This window comes from Schistocerca nitens, chromosome 7 (assembly GCF_023898315.1).
Source record: "Schistocerca nitens isolate TAMUIC-IGC-003100 chromosome 7, iqSchNite1.1, whole genome shotgun sequence".
Taxonomy (NCBI): domain Eukaryota; kingdom Metazoa; phylum Arthropoda; class Insecta; order Orthoptera; family Acrididae; genus Schistocerca; species Schistocerca nitens.
In genome coordinates, this window is record NC_064620.1 from 341210058 (window position 1) to 341232126 (window position 22069).

Here is a 22069-nt window from a genome sequence, read left to right on the forward strand (position 1 = left end):
TCCTATTTGTCATTCCTCGAGAACATGGGTTCCCAGACGATGGTACTAAAGGACATATGAGGTGGTAAGTGTACAAGTAAACAAAACACGTACTGATAAAAGTAAAGTTATTCTCTTATGCTTTTTGTTTTTTTGACTAACTCGTCATATTCCACGTTCAGTTTATTACGCTTTTGCAGAAGTGGTTTGTATTATTTGTGATATAAAAGTTTGATAAATATTTTAAATATCATTCTTCTTTTACACATCGAATATTTTTATCAGAACGGCCCTAATTTAATTTCACACTATTTGCTACAAATAAGTAGACCCACCATCTGTGAATATGAGTGACTGTAAAAAGTGCTTCCATGAATCTTTATTATTTGTGTGTGAAACGTTTCTGTAATACATAGTAGTTGATCAGCACGACGCAAAATACGTACATGTATTGTCAGCACTGAGCAAGATGGTGAAGTCTGGAAACCTTTACTCTATAAGTTAACCGCCAGTTACAATGTTCGATAGCCTACGAAACCAAAAGGACGCGTACGTATTCTATTATAATTCAGGATGTTTTCAAAGTGAATGGATTTCGCTTCATAGACGAAAGTATGCAAGTTTAACACATGACCTAAGTTTACCCCAAGTCGTATCGTACGATTATTATGACGGTGCATGTGTCGTGGCTTGGTCATTATCAGCCATTTATGCGCACGCTGCTTCCACGATGAAATAAATCTCCACTCACCGTAAGGAGGCGGCATGCGGCTGTTACTCACTATGTAGGTTGCAACATTTACAGGGAAAGCAGTCTGCAGCGACGCACGATTACCGATCGCCTCGTGTAGTGTCACCACCAGAAGCCCTCATTTTTGGTAAGAAAGGTGGGAATGGACCTCCGGCAAGCCGGAAGTAGCGCCGTATGTGGCACACTTCGGGCACAGAGGCCATCCCTTTTAGCGCCAGACAAGCCCCACATTTCCGGAGCAGAAGTTCAAACACAGGAACTGTTCTGAAGGTCACAACTGTGACGGGTCAAGTGCTGGCTTTGAAACATGTGTGAAATCTACGCGATCTGAAACGCAGTTACAGCATCGAAACAGCTGTGATGAACTCTGCTGCGAGAAAACTATGCGAGACAAACTCCTGCCCCCAGTAATAGTTAGGCGTTGCCTCAGTGAACTTCCGGTCGGAGGACACCGTGCATGACACGCAATCTTAAGTTTGGCTTTGTGTGTGTGTGTGTGTGTGTGTGTGTGTGTGTGTGTGTGTGTGAAAAAGAGGGGAGGGGGAGGGGGAGAGGGAGGGAGAGAGAGAGAGAGAGAGAGAGAGAGAGAGAGAGAGAGAGAGAACTATGTATCTAGATGTACTGCGTGTTCCATATCCCGCCATATGAGGGTACGTCCACCACTGTGGAACATGATCGCTTTCGTGAGCTAGGCGTTTGGTGGTCCCGGTGTTATAAATCCTTGAACACTGTACACTCACTGGTCAACGTTACTCGAGAATGGATTCCTTCCTCATTTGAGTCTTTTCAGGGATACATTGGACGAGCCTGACTTAATTTTGTGGATGGCAGTGAGCGACCGCATGTAACAGCGCAGGTGGAAGAACACTTGCAACGAGAGGATGTTCAGCGAACGGACCGGCCTGCAAATCCTCCTCCCCCCCCCCCATTTAAATCCCACAATTCAACAATTCATATGTGGCATGCTTGAGGAGACATACTGCCGCACGCCTCACATGCACCAATGATCACCCAGCAATTTTCAGCTGCACTGGTGAAGGAATGGAAGGTGTTGCGACTAGAACTCTTTACCGCCCTTGTAACCACCGTTGCAACACACTGCACAGCGTGTACTGCAGTCCGTGGGCATCACACATCATATTAATCATCAAGTCCTGGGGTTTTTAATGTCCAGGGGCGCATCATAAATCGCGGTGACTTCAAATAAAAGTATCATTTCTGTTCGTCTCACTACGTATTTCTTTCAGTTACATTCTATGCAATACTACCGAAATTCTTTCTATGCATGGTCCAAGTTTCATCGACATACTTTACTTGGTAGTGATACATCATGTGTGAATTACGAGGGTAATACCAAAAGTTAGGTCTCCTATTTTTTTATAATTACATAGACATGTTTATTTCTACAATGGTTTACATCAGTTTACAGCTTGAACATTTAGCTATTTTTCGACATAATCACCATTTCTGTCGATGAATTTTTGTAGACGCTGTGGCAGTTTTTGTATGCCCATGTCATACCAGCTCGCCGCCATGCTGTTCAGAAACTTATGAACCTCTTCTTTCACCTCGTCGTAGGAGCTGAATCGTTTTCCGGCCAAATGTTCTTTTAACCTAGGGAACAAATGATAGTCACTGGGTGCCAAGTCAGGACTATAGGGTGGGTGGGTGATTATGGCTCTGAGCACTATGCGACTTAACTTCTGCGGTCATGAGTCGCCTAGAACTTAGAACTAATTAAACCTAACTAACCTAAGGACATCACACACATCCATGCCCGAGGCAGGATTCGAACCTGCGACCGTAGCGGCCGCGCGGTTCCAGACTGTAGCGCCTTTAACCGCTTGGCCACCACGGCCGGCGGGTGATTATGTTCCACTGAAACTGTTGCAGGAGAGCAACGGTTTGCCGAGCGATGTGTGGGCGGGCGTTGTCGTGGAAAATGTGTACGCCCTTGCTCAGCATTCCTCTTCTCCGGTTCCCAATTGCCCGTTTGAGCTTTTTCAGAGTCTCACAGTACCTGTCAGTGTTAATTGTGGTCCCAGCGATTCAGCTCCGTCGACGAGGTGAAAGAAGAGGTTCACAACTTTCTGAGCAGCATGGCGGCGAACTGGTATGACATGGGCATACAAAAACTGCCACATCGTCTGCAAAAGTTAATCGAAGAAATGGTGATTATGTCGAAAAATAGCTAAATGTTCAAGCTGTAAATTGATGTAAACCACTGTAGAAATAAACAGGTCTATGTACTTATAAAAAAATACGAGACCTTACTTTTGGGATTACCCTCGTATTTTCGTCCATCAGTTTTGCGCAGCATTGTATAATGTAGGCTGATAATAGCATTAAAAACTTCCGTGAAAAATATAAATATGTAGTAGTTTATGTTTGGAGTATAGACTTGTACATTGTGTACCAGGAGGAATGGTCATTACTCAGTTAAATGAGGTGAGAGGAACCATCATTCGAAGCAAAAAAAGTCTGGTAAACATGATCTCTAAAATGGCTACCTTAAGATCAATAAGCTCGCGTTCAGTAGAAGAGATGTGTTTTACAGCAGCGAAGATGAATTGCCGTATCTCTTAAAATATGCACTTTAGAATCCGTGTTACGAGACTTTCTTGGTTTGGTGATTTCCTCCTCTCATATCCTTGACCATCCGCCAAGGACACCCGCTGTTGGAGTGAAACGTAAACAACAGAGGAACAGCACAGACAAGAAGGCAGTCGAAACTTTTGAAATGTATTGCAGGCGCGGGCTGAAAATTATACGGATAAATTCGAGTAAATAATGGAGAGGTTCTGAACATAACTGCGAAGAATAGAACTTTAAGGCATATTTTCACTATCTATTGATACAGCGCATACTGAAATAATAATTAATTTGGTAATGGGCGGAAGGCGGGGGGGAGGGGGGGGTGAAGTAGTGGAAAAACGTAAAGCAAGGCCAGCAGGTTCAAATGCATGTCAGTTGCAGCAGTTGCTCCGAGATGATGATATTGGCTGCAGGCGAGGAATTTCAGTTTTCATTGAAGTTTTAGAGCGCTAGCACTAAACGCTTAACTGTACAGTACAGACACAGACCTAGTATAGCGGCAGTGTTTAGACAGGGTGGTGAGCTCTAAAGTTTACGGAAGGCACAGGCTGCCAGCAGGAAAAGCGAGGAAGGCACGCGATACGCGGCACAAAATGCGGGAGGCGAGCACTATCCGTGAACTTGGGATCTACCAACAGGCGCGCTGTTGACATTCAAAGTCTGGCGCTTATCGACACGAGTGCAAACACTCGAGCAGGCGGCGAGCATCGGGGCATCCGGGTGGCAACTGCTCCTGCCCGAAATACTCTGCCAGTCACAGGGCACGACCGCGTCCGGGGTGGCACCCCGCCGACACAGCGCAGGGCACTAAAGGGCACCTTCACACCCACACCTACACTCTGCGAGTCACTTTACGGTGTGTGGCGGAGGGTACGTCCACCATCACTTCCACTTAACCCTTTCCAGCAGTCACGAAGGGTCCGCGAGAAGAGCCGTTGCTGGTAAGTCGCCCGCCCCCCTCCCCACTATCGAGTGAGCTCGAATCTCTTCAGTTTTCACTTTACGGTGTTTCCACGAGATACAATTTGAGGGGGGGGGGGACATTATAGCTGGTTGACTCTTCTACAACGTACAGTCCCGGAATTTCAACAGTAAACCGCACCGTAGTTCACAACGCCTCTCTTGCACCGTCTGCCACTGTAGTTGGCTGAGCATCTCCTTGACGCTTTCCCGATTAGTAAATCAACCTATGACAAAACGCGTTGTTCTTCTTTGTACCTTCTCGATCTCTATCAGTCCTGTCTACTAGGAATGAAAGACTGACCAGCTATATTCAAGTACTAGATTATAATAAATGGCTGAAGCAATTTTACAGGTTTGCTATAGCTATTATTTGACATATTGTCACGGGGCTTTGCACACACACATAAAAGCTCAAAACAAATGTTTATGATTTCGTGCCGCAATCGGTAAAAACGGAATCCTTATAGGGTGACTCTCATTCGTCCGTCTACATCTACATCTATACTCCGCGAGCCACCTTACGGTGTGTGGCGGAGGGTACTTATTGTACCACTATCTGATCCCCCCTTCCCTGTTCCATTCACGAATTGTGCGTGGGAAGAACGACTGCTTGTAAGTCTCCGTATTTGCTCTGTTAAAAACTCTTTCTCTGCAACGGCTACGCATCAAGTTGAAATTTATATACGATAGTAAGGTTTACGATTCCTTGACGGTGTAGTAAATGTAACCTTCTGAGTTGATGCAATCAAAAGATATGGTCATTTATGTCACATATTTTCATACTCGCAAACTCACTCATCAAAACTCATAGGGTGCTTACCGTTGACCTAGAATCATGAAATTTGGCGGGAACCAACCAAAGTTTCACAGCACAAGAAAAAAAAAACTTTAAAATGATTCATTATATCACACAGAAAATATTTCTTTTTTTTTTTTTGTACTTGTTATCCGACTTTAAACTTAAAATATTCTCGAAAGTCTTGGTATTCCCAGGACCGATGTCTTCCCAGTATCAGTCTGATAATAGGCACAAAATCGTCGAGAGTCTCGATTCATAGAATGGACGCGCTGTCTATACGTGATTTAGTTTGTACGTAAACCACAAAGAACAACTCTTATTCCTATCTGGGCAATTTTTAAACATACTGCAACTGTTCCATAAGTGCTCCCCTAGTGATTCTGCAGATATCGAGTCGGTGGTCAAATTCTTACCGCGTTCGGCGCAGCATGCCCCTATCATTCTGTTCAAAAGCACTGTTGAAGCGAGCTCGGAGGTGTGGCAGGTCTGTTGGTGGAGGAGGCGTAAACACTGAATCTTTCCCACTACCCCACATAAAACAAATCGCATGGGGTAAGGTCGGCAGAGCGTGGAGGCCATGACATGAACTGCTGGTCGTCAACTCCACCACGACCGATTCATCGCATTCTCAACTTCCTGTTTGAGAATTGACGAAAGGATGGAGCTTTAACCTATTGGTAGATAAAGTCCACGCTGTCGCTTTCCAGTTGCAGTATGAACCAATTTTCTAACATTTCTTGATGCAATAATTTACCAACAGCCGTATGTATTGTAGATATTTATTTTATGAACTTCTTATGTGCTACCAGTTTCGGCATTACATTGAAGCCCTCTTCAGATCCCAGACGTCATAGTCGTAAAATCGCTATATACGGAAGGAGCCATATAACTGGATCCGTGAATCAAATCATTATGCAACAGGTCTTGGTGGCCAGGCGACACATAAGAAGTTCATAAAATAAATTTCTACAATATATACGTTGCTAAATTATTGCATCAAGAAATAAATGCCAGCCGTTGTCCCATGGTCCATAATGGATCAACGAAGATTGAATTTTCTAACATGTTCAGATACACTTGTTCTGTAACGTTCTGTTCGCAGAAGAGAAAGGGACCGTAAACTTTCAATCGTGAGACTGCACAAAACACATTAACTTTTTGTGAACATCCAATGTGCTGCACGATAGCGTGGGGATTCTCTGTCCACCAGGTTCATACAGTGTGCCTGTTCGCTGTACCTTTCACAGAAAAATGTTGCGAGGTTGCAACTGCGCCAGAAATTCAGTGTCTGAGTCTCTCATAGGGAGAAAAGGCTTGTAGCAGTTGCAAGCGGTAAGGTTACAACTTCAGTCGTTTCCGTAAGATGTTCCAATGGGTCAGGTGTGTTCAGCTCTCTGCTAGCTCTGTTAGTCTACTTCTGTGGGTAACGAGCGAAATTCGCCCGGTTTCGGTCAATCGTTTCTACACTGAGTGCAGGCCGACCACTGAAACTTTAAACTGCGCATGCCGTCACCAAATAGAGTTGGAAGTTAGTAGTTCTGGAGTGTCGTTCCCCTGTTACAGCAGACTGATATGAATGCATGTCAAGCACAACATAACGCTTTCTCGGCACCTGTCGCCATCTTGCCTAACTGCTCACAGCTGCGGTCTCGTGGCATAAATCTGAAATACGGCCACAACAATATAAAACTTTTTCAGTAGGAGTGCTGAGTTTTGTGACAATATGACAATTAAGGTCACTAAAATGAATTTATGAAATCGCTTCACTGATTTATAATCATTTATTTGTCGAATGAGGGTTTTGTAAGCTACCTCCTTTGAATCTCAGTCCGACATTTGTCTTTACGTGTGATTACTTTTATGTGGTCGTTCCACCTTAAATCGCTACTTACGCTTACTCCCAGATACTTGCATGTTATTGCTTCCGGTGACTGCTTTGCAATCGTTTGATCATACAGTAATGGGTATTTTTGCCATTTTATCGCAATACACGTGATTTTGAGAAGTGTCTTTGACTACTGATCTAACCATCCTGGTTCTTGGGTTCGATGCCAGCCACAGTTTAAAGTCGAATAAAAATTATCATTAATGGCGATCGAAGATTTCTGGCATACGCAGTCACCCTCATTCTGCCGACCGCCTCGTCAAAGTGGGCGGACAAGCGGACAGGGGTTCGGGTCATCCTGTTGCACTTGGAACGGGAAACAATCCCTAAAAGGCGGAAAATCAGTCATGACGAGCAGCATGAGGGTGTAGAAGACAATGGAAACCAGTGCATTAATGACACCCAATTTGTACCTACAGGACATGTGGCCTCTAACTGAAAAAGTGTCACGATGATCTCTCCCTTGGCAAAGGATTCAGAACTAGTCCCTAATTAAGATCTCCGGGAGGACACTGCCAAGGGATGAATTACCATGAGAGAAAAACTGAACAATAAAGGAAAGGGTGACATTCTATGAGACGGAGAGTGGAATGTCAGAAGTTGGGATGTGGAAAGGAAGTTACAAACTCTCATAACGAAAATACAAAGGCTCAATCTAGATATATTCGGGGTCAGTGAAGCGAAATAGAAAGGAGACACGGACTTCTTCTCAGACGGGTATACAATAATATTAATAGCAGCAGAAAATAGTAAACTAAGAGTAAGATTTGGTCAGCCAGAAGAAGGTAATTTACAAACCCCTCTTCCGACCAGTGCTTTAATACTACTTATCAGTCTGGGATCATTGTCAGAAAGGATGACAGATGAAACAGAGAAGATCCAAAGACGAGTAACGTGTTTCATCACAGCTTCATGTAGTAACTGCAAAAATGTGACGGACACGAACATCCAATATCTGTGCCACACGGTACATCTACATCTACATCTACATTTATACTCCGCAAGCCACCCAACGGTGTGTGGCGGAGGGCACTTTACGTGCCACTGTTATTACCTCCCTTTCCTGTTCCAGTCGCGTATGGAGAGAGGCATTAAGGATTATGGTATACATTACTGTCCAAATTCCGAAACATACGTTCCTGCGACGCGTGACAATGTTGTGGACGTGTACAAGGCGGAAACAGCCTGAAAAGCTTTAATGGTGTTGAAAGGTAGGTTGTACTGTGAAATAATTGTTAAGAAGAAAAATTCGATACGTTGCGTCGTTTCAGAGTTGACTAACACTGACAGTCAGTCAGATCGTCGCGCGCACGAATTCAAGACAGATATAATTAGCGTCAGTAGGAAACGCGCTTACCTTGTTGCAACGTTGTTTGTGAAATATGTGCTGGGAAACAAATCTTTTGCTGACTTCGAAAAGCCAGCACTGTAGACGTCATGGGGCAGGATTTGAAGTCAGAAATCCCGCGTTTCATCGATGCGAGTCATTAACTCACACTAGAATTTCTTGGATTAAGTAAATTCTCCATATTTATACCCGGAAGATTTGCTACGGAGCTACAGAAAATTCGTTCTCAGTGTATTTTAAATGCATGTACGACAACATTCTAGAGCATTCCTCCGTGACGCACCAGCGACTAGACGCACAGAAAAACACCAGAAAAAAATGAATTTTCGTTTCTACACCTACAAGCAGCTGAAAAAATACTAGTGGTGTGTTTTATGCCGCCAGACTGCAATGTCCTGATTCATTACGAAACACATTCCTTTGTGTATTATGCAAGTTAGTTAAGATATCGACGACACGAGCTGTTTGTTATTTGCGCAATCAATGGCGACATGGTTTCCTAAAACCCTGATCTTGCAAGTCTGACCTACAGTGCATTTATTACCAGCAAATAGGCCTAAGTTCAAGGACAGAGCGCCATCGTCCGCCATCGAGCTTTGCACTTTCGGAGCACTTATAATGTCGTCGCGTCATGTTCCGTTTGCGAGATGAGACTTGCGTAATCTCTTTATATAAAAAGCTATGTCTTGACACACTTACTGACTCATCGTCGCCCAGGCGAAACTACTAAGGATAGAAACTTGAAATATGGAGAAGGTGTGAATTTAATACTGTAGGCGACGTTTCAGAAGACATTCTTCGAAATTCCATCCCTAAGTGGGTGAAATACGAGGTGCATTGAAGTTCTAAGGCCTCCGATTTTTTTCTAATTAACTACTCACCCGAAATAGATGAAACAGGCGTTACTTCTCGACGTAATCGCCCTGCAGACGTACACATTTTTCTCAACGCTGACGCCATGATTCCATGGCAGCGGCGAAGGCTTCTTTAGGAGTCTGTTTTGACCACTGGAAAATCGCTGAGGCAATAGCAGCACGGCTGGTGAATGTGCGGCCTCGGAGAGTGTCTTTCATTGTTGGAAAAAGCCAAAAGTCACTAGGAGCCAGGTCAGGTGAGTAGGGAGCATGAGGAATCACTTCAAAGTTGTTATCACGAAGAAACTGTTGCGTAACGTTAGCTCGATGTGCGGGTGCGTTGTCTTGGTGAAACAGCACACGCGGAGCCCTTCCTGGACGTTTTTGTTACAGTGCAGGAAGGAATTTGTTCTTCAAAACATTTTCGTAGGGTGCACTTTTTACCGTACTGCCCTTTGGAACGCAATGGGTAAGGATTACGCCCTCGCTGTCCCAGAACATGACACCATCATTTTTTCTGCACTGGCGGTTACCCGAAATTTTTTTGGTGGCGGTGAATCTGTGTGCTTCCATTGAACTGACTGGCGCTTTGTTTCTGGATTGAAAAATGGCATCCACGTCTCATCCATTGTCACAACCGACGAAAAGAAAGTCCCATTCATGCTGTCGTTGCGCGTCAACATTGCTTGGCAACGTGCCACACGGGCAGCCGTGTGGTCGTCCGTCAGCATTCGTGGCACCCACCTGGATGACACTTTTCGCATTTTCAGGTCGTGATGCAGGACTGTGTGCACAGAACCTACAGAAATGCCAACTCTGGAGGCGATCTGTTCAACAGTCATTCGACGATCCCCCAAAACAATTCTCTCCACTTTCTCGATCATGTCGTCAGACCGGCTTGTGCAAGCCCGAGGTTGTTTCGGTTTGTTGTCACACGATGTTCTGCCTTCATTAAACTGTTGCACCCACGAACGCACTTTCGACACATCGATAACTTCATCACCACGTCTCCTTCAACTGTCGATGAATTTCAATTGATTTCACACAACGAAAAATTTAGAAAACGAATGATTGCACACTGTTCAAGTAAGGAAAACGTCGCCATTTTAAGTATTTAAAACAGTTCTCATTCTCGCCGCTGGTGGTAAATTTCCATCTGCCGTACGGTGCTGCCATCTCTGGGACGTATTGACAATGAACGCGGCCTCATTTTAAAACAATATGCGTGTTTATATCTCTTTCCAGTCCGGAGAAAAAAAATCGGAGTCCTTAGAGATTGAATGCACCTCGTATGGGATGAAGGGCATTAAAAAAAATTCACTACAACGCAATTTTGATGCTAGACATATGAAAATTGGTATTTGGTTTGTTCGTCAGAAATAAAGAAATTTTTGGAAATGTAACCCTATATGGGTAAAACAGTGGCTGAAAGCTTTTTCTGAAAGCATGTCATTATTAAAGAACTACTAACGTATTTTTAAAGCTACTTCTATGAACACTGGTATTTAACTTCTCGGCTACAAATTAAAAAAATGTGTTTGCTTTTCGAAATTGAGCCCCTAAGGGAGTCAGATAGAGGATATTTTTTATGAATACATTTTATTGTGAAAGCATTTTTAAAGCTCAATCTATAAACATAAACATTTCGCTTCTCAATTACAAATAAAAAAAATAGCCTACGTGTTTCACTGTTTTTGGAAATTCAACCCATACAGCGGTGAACCGGAGGATGAAAGTTTTTATGGAAGCTAAAGCTATGGAAATTTGTATTTGGCTTCTCTGTTAGAAATAGAACATACTCATGTCACTGTTTTTGGAAATTCAACCCTTACAGGGATAAAGTAGAGGGTGAAACGTTTTCTGAAAGTATATCACTGCGAATGCATCTTTAAAGCTAGATCTCTGAATACTGATGTTTGGCTTGTCAACTAGAGATGAAAAAAATACCTGTTTCAATTTTTCTTGGAAATTCAACCCCTAATGGAGTACAATAGTGGATGAAAATTTTTAAGCAAATATTTCGTTACATCACAAAAAATTGTAAAGCTAAATTTAAGAAAAAAAAGTATTTCACTTCTCGGTTGGATATGAAGAGATTCCCATGTCCGTTGAAACAGATATCAACGTTAGTTTGGAAACCAGTATGCCAGAAAACTACAGTTAAATACTTGCAGAAAAAAAGCAAGAGTTTCAAATTATATACAAAAAACGAGATGTCTTGAGAGGAGAAATACAACTGTGTATATGTCCATGTTTCTAAATTAAAATTCGTCTTTGCAATTGATGGTGTTGAACAGAATGAAGGTTTTCAGCTCTCTTTCCAATTCAGCTACGCTATATATTGCGCATTTTGGTTCAAATGGCTCTGAGCACTATGGGACTCAACTGCTGTGGTCATAAGTCCCCTAGAACTTAGAACTACTTAAACCTAACTAACCTAGGGACATCACACACATCCATGCCCGAGGCAGGATTCGAACCTGCGACCGTAGCAGTCGCACGGTTCCGGACTGCGCGCCTAGAACCGCGAGACCACCGCGGCCGGCATTTGCGCATTTTATGTCGTTAGGTGAGTGATAACTTCTTTGGCAACTAAAGTCAATTAAAAGGAAACATAATGAAGGTTATGTTTATTCTAGTAAGGCAACCCCGCAAAACTGTTGCTCGTTCTGAGCTATATTCGATTATCTACAATAAACATCATCAGGGAGTTAAAGTATTTCAGTCATTAAACGGTCGTATACAGGACGATATGGGGTATGGCAGAATATAATCCTATAGCTAGCCAATGTTAACTCGTAGGATTATTTGTTTTTTTACGACTTCAAATAGCAGCAAGTACAAAAAAGACTGAAATGAGTCTTTAACAAGCGTCGTTGAATTCAAGTTCCACCAAAAATTCCGAAGGTTGTGAGCTCCTTATTAACTTTTAATAGCAGTCATTAACTCTTTGAGACAAACTGTAGCAGTAGTTTGTGCATGCCAATTGATCATCACTGTTATGTAGCCCGAAAAAGAAATAATTCTGATCCATGTCTTTGAAATGGAAAGTTGTAGTTGTTGCGGTCTTCAGTCCTGAAACTGGTTTGATGCAGCTCTCCATGCTACTCTATCCTGTGCAAGCTTCTTCATCTCCCAGTACCTACGATAGCCTACATCCTTCTGAATCTGCTTAGTGCATTCATCTCTTGGTCTCCCTCTACGATTTTCACCCTCCACGCTGCCTCCAATGCTAAATTGGTGATCCCTTGATGGTTCAGAATATGCCCTACCAACCGATCCCTTCATCTAGTCAAGTTGTGCCACAGATTTCTCTTCTCTCCAATTCTATTCAGTACCTCCTCATTAGTTATGTGATCTACCAATCTAATCTTCAACATTCTTCTGTAGCACCACATTTCGAAAGCTTCTATTGTCTTCTTGTCTAAACTATTTATCGTCCACATTTCACTTCAATACATGGCTACACTCCATACAAATACTTCCAGAAACGACTACCTGACATTTAAAGCTATACTCGATGTTAACAAATTTCTCTTCTTCAGAAACGCTTTCCGTGCCATTGCTAGTCTACATTTTATATCCTCTCTACTTCGACCATCATCAGTTATTTTGCTCCCCAAATAGCAAAACTCCTTTACTACTTGAAGTTTCTCATTTCCTAATCTAATTCCCTCAGCATCACTCCCTCAACATTACCCGATTTAATTCGACTACATTCCATTATCCTCGTTTTGCTTTTGTTGATGTTCATCTTATATCCTTTCAAGACACTGTCCATTCCGTTCAACTGCTCTTCCATGTCCTTTGCTGTCTCTGACAGAATTACAATGTCATCGGCGAACCTCAAAGTTTTTATTTCTTCTCCATGGATTTTAATACGTACTCCGAATTTTTCTTTTGTTTCCTTTACTGCTTGCTCAATATACAGAGTGAATAACATCGGAGAAAGGGTACAACACTGCCTCACTCCCTTCCCAACCACTGCTTCCCTTTCGTGCCCCTCGACTCTTATAACTGCCACCTGCTTTCTGTAGAAATTGTAAATAGCCTTTCGCTCCCTGTATTTACCCCTGCCACCTTCAGAATTTGAAAGACAGTATTCCAGTCAATATTGTCAAAAGCTTTCTCTAAGTCTACAAATGCTAGAAACGTAGGTTTGCCTTTCCTTAATCTATTTTCTAAGAAAAGCCTTAGGGTCAGTATTGCCTCACGTGTTCCAACATTTCTACGGAATTCAAACTGATCTCCCCCGAGGTCGACTTCAAAACTGTACCCATTCCTGATTTCTTCGCAGTCAGAAAACGTTCCTTTGTCAGTGTTTACTGAGTCACACAGCCGAACGTCATTTTTCGTTACGTATGGCTCTGAGCACTATGGGACTCAACTGCTGAGGTCATTAGTCCCCTAGAACTTAGAACTAGTTAAACCTAACTAACCTAAGGACATCACAAACATCCATGCCCGAGGCAGGATTCGAACCTGCGACCGTAGCGGTCTTGCGGTTCCAGACTGCAGCGCCTTTAACCGCACGGCCACTTCGGCCGGCCGTTACGTATGGAATGAGTTAATAGGTTAAATACGTCGCTATTTTCATTAAATCTCATTTTTTGCGACATAATGTCGCAAACCGTACAGATGCCGATAATGAACTCATAGAAGTACGGCGCTAAGGAAGGCGAGCCAACGGCAGTGCGAAGTCATCCTGCAGGATTCCGGGGCATCTGACAATAGAGAGACAGCGAACTCACTTGCAACAGATGGCTTTAATCGCTCGACCAGTGTGCCAGCTGGACGCCGCACAAGTATCGACGCCGGCTCTGAGTCAGGAGTTTGGAAGCTGCGGCTGGATCCCAATACCCATTTAGAAAGCGGCAGTCCGTGCTACGCAGCAGCGACGGTAGCCGTACACTTCCCCGCAAAATCTGAGATTCTCTCTGTACTTCTTGTTGCTGCTCCTACCTACCACTAGCGGCTACCTGCTGCCATCATCAAGATTTGGGTAAGAACGGTTGTGCTTTATAATGAATGCTTAATCTCTATATTCCCTGTCTGCAGTTTCACGAAAATGGTGTAAGCTAAATCTCAACTATTTTTCCAGTGCGCATTTTTATTAAGCGCCGAGCCTGCCACAACTTTTTTAAAATCAATTACTACGAAAGAGGAGAAGATAGCAGGATGTCTTATTTTTTATCTTATATATATTCGTCTTACCAATGCGAAAGAGTGTGTGTGTGTGTGTGTGTGTGTGTGTGTGTGTGTGACATATATAACATACATATATACTTAATACGTTTTTTTTCATTCACGCTGAAACTGCTGGACGGATTACGATGAAATTCAGAATGGAGATAGCGTATACCCAGAAGTATCACGAAGATTACGTTGAATACACCTACCTATGAAAGGGGTGGCGATGAAAAGGAAGTGCAGCCCATGACGTGACAATACCCGCACTTCATTCATCCAGTATTTGAGAATGACAACCTTTAGTTACTTGCAACAAACTTTACACGCAACCTCAAACATACATGGTATTTTTTTCCTCGCTAACAACTCCCACAAAAAATAAAAGGAAAAAAGTACTGTGCTTCCTGCATTTTCCCTGTTCATGCAGTAAAACAACCGCATCAGGCACGATGTTTTAATTTATTACTCTTTTATTACAAAAAAAAATTTCATATAGCTCTGAGCACTATGGGACTTACCATCTGAGGTCATCAGTCACCTAGAACTTAGAACTACTTAGACCTAACTAACCTAAGGACATCACACACATCCATGCCCAAGGCAGGATTCGAACCTGTGACCGCGCGGTTCCAGACTGAAGCGCCTAGAGCCGCTCGGCCACACCGGCCAGCTTTCTTTATTACAAACTGTATTCGCGACACATTTTGCAGTCAGTATTCACAATACATTGCTGAATGTACCAGTAAAATTATCCCATTGTACGACACATGGTTCAGCACATACGATGTCATAAACATGGAACTGCGTAAAATCAATCTGCAAGACGACATTCGCTAAAGATGCAGGTGAGATATGTCTACAAATACGCGGAAATATGTTAAACACATGTGAAATACACACATCAAAAAAAGTTTTGCATCACCCCGGTTCCCAGAAATCCTGAAGATAGACCTTGACTGTGGATATTGTATCACAGACACAGTCTCTTTGACTGTTCAGAGTTGTCACTGAACCCGCCCAAAAGACGTAAAAACCATTCAAGAGCAGCGCCTATTAGACGGACGGGGTCCGACAGCCGATCATTTCCAGTCATTCTACCAGGAAGGAGGCACACGAGTCGTGTTGTCTGTAGTTCAACCATGTCTAAACGGTCAGTACTGCGGTTCGATCGCGTTCTCATTGTTACTTTGTACCAGGAAGGGCTCTCAAGAAGGGAAGTGCCCAGGCATCTCGGAGTGAACCAAAGCGATGTTGCTTGGACTGGAGGAGAGACAGAGACACAGGAACTGTCGATGACATTCTTCGCTCAGGCCTCTCAAGGGCTACTACTGCAGTGGATGACTGCTACCTACGGATTATGGCTCGGAGGAACCCTGACAGCAACACCACCATGTTGAATAATGCTTTTCGTGCAGCCGCAGGACGTCGTGTTAAGACTCAAACTATGCGCAATAGGCTGCATGATGCGCAACTTCACTCATAACGTCCATGGCGAGGTCCATCTTCGCAACCACGACACCATGCAGCGCGGTACAGATGGACCCCACAACATGCCGAATGGACCGCTCAGGATTGGCATCACGTTCTCTTCACCGATGAGTGTCGCGTATTCCTTCAACCAGACAATCGTCGGAGACGTGTTTGGAGGCAACCCGGTCAGGCTGAAGGCCTTAGACACACTGTCCAGCGAATGCAGCAAGGTGGATGTTCCCTGCTGTTTTGGAGTGGCATTATGTGGGGCCGACGTACGCCGCTGATGGTCGTGGAAGGCGCTGTAACACCTAACCGATACGTGAATGCCATCCTCCGACTGATAGTGCAACCATATCGGCAGCATATTGGCGAGGCATTCGTCTTCATGGACGACAATTCGTGTCCGCATAGTGCACATGTTGTGAATGATTTCCTTCACGATACCGACATCGCTCAACTAGAGTGGCCAGCATGCTCTTCAGACATGAACCCTATCGAACATGCCTGGGATATATTAGAAAGGGCTGCTTATGGACGATGTGACCCACCAACCACTCTGTGGGATCTACGCCCAATCGCCGTTGAGGAGTGGGATAATCTGGACCAACAGATAGTATCTCCCAAAGAAAACAGGCATGCATCAATGCAAGAGAGCGTGCTACTAGATATTAGAGGTACCTGTGTGTAGAGCAATCTGGACCACCACCTCGGAAGGTTTCGCTGTATGGTGGTACAACATTTAATGTGTGGATTTCATGAGAAATAAAATGGGCGGAAATGATGTTCATGTTGATCTCTGTTCCAATTTTCTGTCCTGGTTCCGGAACTCTCCGAACCGAGGTGATGCAAAACTTTTTTTTGACGTGTGTGTATTTGACCGGTACGTACGCAGGAAACGCCATGGCTAAGCAGCTCACCTCAAACAGCTGGAAAGATTTGAACCAAATTTTGTAAACATATTAGTTACGATCTGAAAGGAAATGCTGTGAGGGTTATAAACACCAACCTCTTGCTGGGGGCGGATACTATAACGTGAGGAGAGAAGGGAGGGGAGGAGGTGATCCACAGACAGAAAAGGGGAAGGAGGAGATGGACACACACAGGGGAGAGGAGTTCGTGGAAAGAGAGAGAGGGGAGAAGGTAATGGAAAGAGAAGAGGAAGAGGTTGAGTCAGAGGAGGAGATCAGAGAGAGTGGGAAGAGGAGGAAAATGTGAACAGACAGAGATAGGGAGGAAGATGGACAGGAAGAGGGGGAGATGGGCAGGGAGAGGGGAGAGGTGCAGGTGGATAGATAAAGGACAGAGGAGGAGATGCACAGAGGGAGAAGCGACGATGATTGAGAGGGGAGCATGAAAAGGGCAGGGAGATGGGAGAGGAGGAGATCGATAGAGAGTGAGGGAGACGGGAGGGAACTGGTGGAGGTGGATCAAGATGGAGGAGGTGGACTAAGGGGGGTGGAGAAGATCGACAGAGACGTGGACGGATGAGATGGAAAACAGTAGACTGGAATAAATACTTAGGCAGGCATTTTTTTAATGAATAATTGTTTAACCAGGGGTGAGACCACAGGGCGGAGTTACTCGTTGTTAGCATAATACACCAGAATGTCTGGACCCTAGTTTAAATCTTTATTCCAACTACTGAATGCATTTCGTCTACCTGCACAAAATCTGAGCATAAATACAGACATGATGACAACTGTACACCGCGAGAATCATTGCCGCCATATGGCGTTACGAGCGCGTGACGTGGTAAGGAGAGTCGATTTTCATTAACCCATTAAGTCCCAAATTATTTTTTTTTACTTGAATTTTTTATTCCTTAATTATAATGTAGATAGTGTATGAACCACAATAAGTACAAAAACAGGCCAAAGAATATTTATACATGCTGATATAATGGCCGTCCTCAAAATAGGACACTGGGATCTAACAGTATCGTATAGCATACTAAACTGTATTCTAGTCTCAACTATTTATTTCTTGTGAAATGGTACAATCCACTTCACACACAGTGTTACACGGCATTTAACACAATATATTTTTGGTTTCCCGTTGCATTTATCTCTTACACATCTTCTTTGCGTACTTCTTTTGTCAATCATATGACCAATTCCATCAAACCTGATGTCTGGTATCATTCTCAACTGACCTGATGGGTATTCCATTGGACGTCAAATATTCGGTCTTCTAGTGTCCAATTTCAGGTATGTAACTGTAACAGCACGTCTGAAATCCAGTAAATCCTGTACATTTTCCCCATGTAGTAGTCTGTAGAAGAGTCAGGCATTTACGAGGGCCACTTCCAGCAAACGTGTAATAGGACCCAGTACCATTTTCCCTCTAATTACCGTCGCATACTTTCCAACTAACCAGTCATGGTGGTCAACACCTCACATGTACGAGTTATACGACTTCAAAACGGCAGGTTGTTGCACATGCGTCTTCTTACCTGCTTGTCTACTGTACCGCGTAGCTGCTCCCAAAGGTTCAACTTGGTCAAAATTTGTATCAATTGTAACGCATCTGTTGTCGTGCCATCGAACAAATAAGACTTCACCATTCCTGTCGAACTGGTAGTCATAGTTTCCTCGAACTGTCTTTTTCAGTTCGTTGCTGCTCAGTAGTGGGCAGTCACCGACTCGATCCTCTCTGACAGTCCCAGTTGCTCGAAAACCCAAATTTCTCATATGAATCAGAAGATCTCTATTAGTGAAGAAATTGTCAAAATACACACAATGATTCTCGGGTTTTTCAATGCAGTCCAACATGTTTAGGACTACTCTTGATCCCATCAGGTTTGATGGAATTGGTCATATGATTGACAAAAGAAGTACGCAAAGAAGATGTGTAAGAGATAAATGCAACGGGAAACCAATATAAATCAAATTTGAAACAGTAGCCACTTGCTCCACAAAGAGACCACAACTTATAGCCAAATCTAATAGGCTTACCTCTGATAAACTGTCCATCTGGAACTGTATTATTTACTAATGGGTGAGATATTCATAAATATACTTACATAATACACTGCAAATTTCAAAGTAACTTCATATCCTGTAATTTATATATAAAAGAGGGGTCGTTACTTAGCTCAGCGACAAAATCTGGTAAAATTACCACGTTCTAAAAAGAAAATACATCAGCAGTAGCAGAGTTTCATGTTCAAAGGTGCAGCAATACAAATAACTGAAATGATAACACCAAGTCCCAGTGTCCTATTTCGAGTACACCAAATTTTATAAGAATGGAAAACAATGAATATACCTCCAATTGAGCTAACAATGCAAATAGTTTAAAAGACTCACTGTTGACTATAAATAATCGCAAAAAGATCTTTGCCACATATTTCAAATATTACTAAATTGTCGATAAAGTAAATACCTGTAATAAAGAAAACTGTGTCTTAGTATTCAATAATCAATTACTGGTAGGATTTATTGCTTTTAATTTCCTCTAAGCATACATTTCTTATAAAAAGCATCAGCAAATGACGTAGAATAGTAATAGATGCCAAGTAATAATTTATTGTCTATTTACACATAAATATGTGCTCTGTCCTCAAAATAGGACATTGGTACTTAATTGGTTAACGACGATACGGCCGCAATTGGGGAACTTCAATGACAAAAGCGACTATGACAAAAGGGACATTGGTGCCTGGAAAGGAGCATCTCGGAAATGGTGAAGCTCGTCAGCTGATGGCTCATGTCTGTAGAAGTAAGTTCACGGCTCACTGTTGCCATGTTTATAAGTCTTCTCATTATTCTAGGACTGATTTTTCTTTTATGTCCACATTTTCCTTTCCTGTTTGGCTTGTATTCACCACCTTTTCGCACTGAAAGTTTGATTCTGCTGAAATTTTTCTGTGATGTTCTCATTCTCTCAGGAATTTCTTGCTGTGTATAACGATTTTCAGCAGGAAGTGATACCACAACCGAAACTTTCCGAGGTAAAACATCTTTTGCCTTGCCCATAACCTCACTTTCTTTGGAAACTCCAAGATTTATTCCTATAGCTAAAAACATGCAAAGTTCGAAAGCTGTATAATGTCTTGTTAATGTAGTAAGAAGTTGACAGAATAAATGACAAGCTGAAGCACATCACAGAATCGTAAAACATTACTGTAAACACGGTTTCAAAGCATGTAACATACAACTAACACCATTTAGAGGGAAAATGACAAATGTTACCGCCGGCCGTTGTGGCCGTGCGGTTCTAGGCGCTTCAGTCTGGAACCGCGTGACCGCTACGGTCGCAGGTTCGAATCCTGCCTCGGGCATGGATGGGTGTGATGTCCTTAGGTTAGTTAGGTTTAAGTAGTTCTAAGTTCTAGGGGACTGATGACCTGAGATGTTAAATCCCATAGTGCTCAGAGCCATTTGAACCATTTTTTGAACAAATGATACCAATTGTGAAAAATTCAGTGATCTGTGAGTTGCCTGGAAGGGAAATTTCGTGGCATCAATCAAACCATTGAAACAAATCAATTATTACACTCTTCTCTCCTATTTTTACACCAGAAAACTTAAAGAGTATCAAAAATAATCGTTTGGTCTAATTATTTGAATATGTCTATAGGTTAATGGTAAGAGTTCTAAAAATAGATTTTTTTAAATTTTTCATATATATATATATATATATATATATATATATATATATATATATATATATAACTCATCTCCAAACTTCAAACGCGTTTCTCTCGCAATATGATTTTTCAAAACGGCAAGTAGCAAAGCTCTAACAATGCACGTTTGGAATTTTAACATTTCAAAGTGAACCACGAAGGGGCTTTCCGATTACGTATTTTGAACACCATTTATTAACAAACTGCTGTCCTTTTCTGGTGAGAACTGATCGACTTTATTCAAAGACTCGCCAATTATACAAAAATAAAAATTTTTAAAATCCCCTAACTGATTCACTAGCTACACTCATGTAGAGTATGTACTTTTTTTCATTTTTTTCCAGATTCAAATTGGTAGCGGATATAGTGAGTGCTGGAGATCGCTTCAAATTCAACACACCTCTGGAGAATTGCTGCAGTGTCGCCGTTCTGTAATATTTTCCGTCAACAATTTGTTGTAACATACTTAAATATATGCTCAATAAATAACGCAAGTATTATTTCTCTATCACTTTTCTTTCTGCCCAAAAAATTGTCAAAAAACGTTTTTTTCAGACCGTTATACTAGTGTTACCCCTGAAGGTACCCAAAAACCTGATGATTCACCTTCTATAACGTATTTTTTTGACGCAGTTAAATAATTTATGAGGACCGGGACAGCCCATTCGCCGAGAGTAAGTTGTACTGCTGTGCGCACGTGAGGAGATGCAAGTTACGTTAGCGGTAGTGTCTAATGGCACGAGACAGCCGACGCAGCTGTCGAGGACGACGAGATGAGGAGAAGTGCGTTGTCACTCTTAGTGCACGCACCGCCACAGCTTCCTGCACTCGGTGGGCGCCACCTATGAAGATATACAAGCAGAATAACGGACGGCTGGCAGGAGTGTTATCAGGCGGAGCGAGTCACAGTCGACACGTGCAAATGCATCTCGCGCGGTTGCATGTTTACTGCGGTGATAACCGACAACAAAAGCAGCGGACGCAGCTGCTCTCGGTAACGCCGTCTCAACCATTGTTCAACGCTATCTTAAGATATTTACGACATGAGAGATGTTGACTAAATGTAAAAAAAGAAAAAAAAGAAAAAATGCAATTTGTATAACTTGCAGGGCTTAGCTCGCTTCAGTGAGTGAGGGAGAAAATAAGAACGGTTTATTTGATCAAGAGGCCGTCCATGGTGGCCGAGCGGTTCTAGGTGCTTCAGTCCGGAACCGCGCGACAGCTACGGTCGCAGGTTCGAATCCTGCTTCGGCCATGGATGTCCTTGATGTCCTTAGGTTAGTTAGGTTTAAATAGTTCTAAGTCTAGGGGACTGATGACCTCAGATGTCAAGTCCCATAGTGCTCAGAGCCATTTGACTCATTTTTTTTAAATCAAGAATTAAAGTTTCCCTATACGTTATCCGATAGTAAACGCAGTGGACATATTAAAACTTTTTTAAGTTATTGTTATTTTTATGCTTTTTTCCATGTGTATTTCTTGATTTCCGAAAACCATTTGACTAAGTAGCACATTTACAATTATTGTCAAAACTACGGTCATATGGGGGTATCAAGCAAAATTTGTGACTGGATTGCCGATTTTTTGATGTGAAAGTAACTT

The 22069-nt window shown here is 42.7% G+C and overlaps 1 protein-coding gene and 1 long non-coding RNA gene across 2 annotated transcripts in view; one reads left to right on the plus strand and one right to left on the minus strand.

Moving 5' to 3' along the window:
- The window catches only part of LOC126194863 (histone acetyltransferase KAT7), a 603999-nt gene that overhangs the window by 198171 nt on the left and 383759 nt on the right, over positions 1-22069 (minus strand). The gene's annotated exons all lie outside the window — the stretch shown is intronic.
- On the plus strand, positions 14058-20949 carry LOC126194864 (uncharacterized). The gene is made up of 3 exons (XR_007538517.1): positions 14058-14176; positions 19408-19557; positions 20812-20949. It is a non-coding gene; the product is annotated as an uncharacterized LOC126194864 (long non-coding RNA).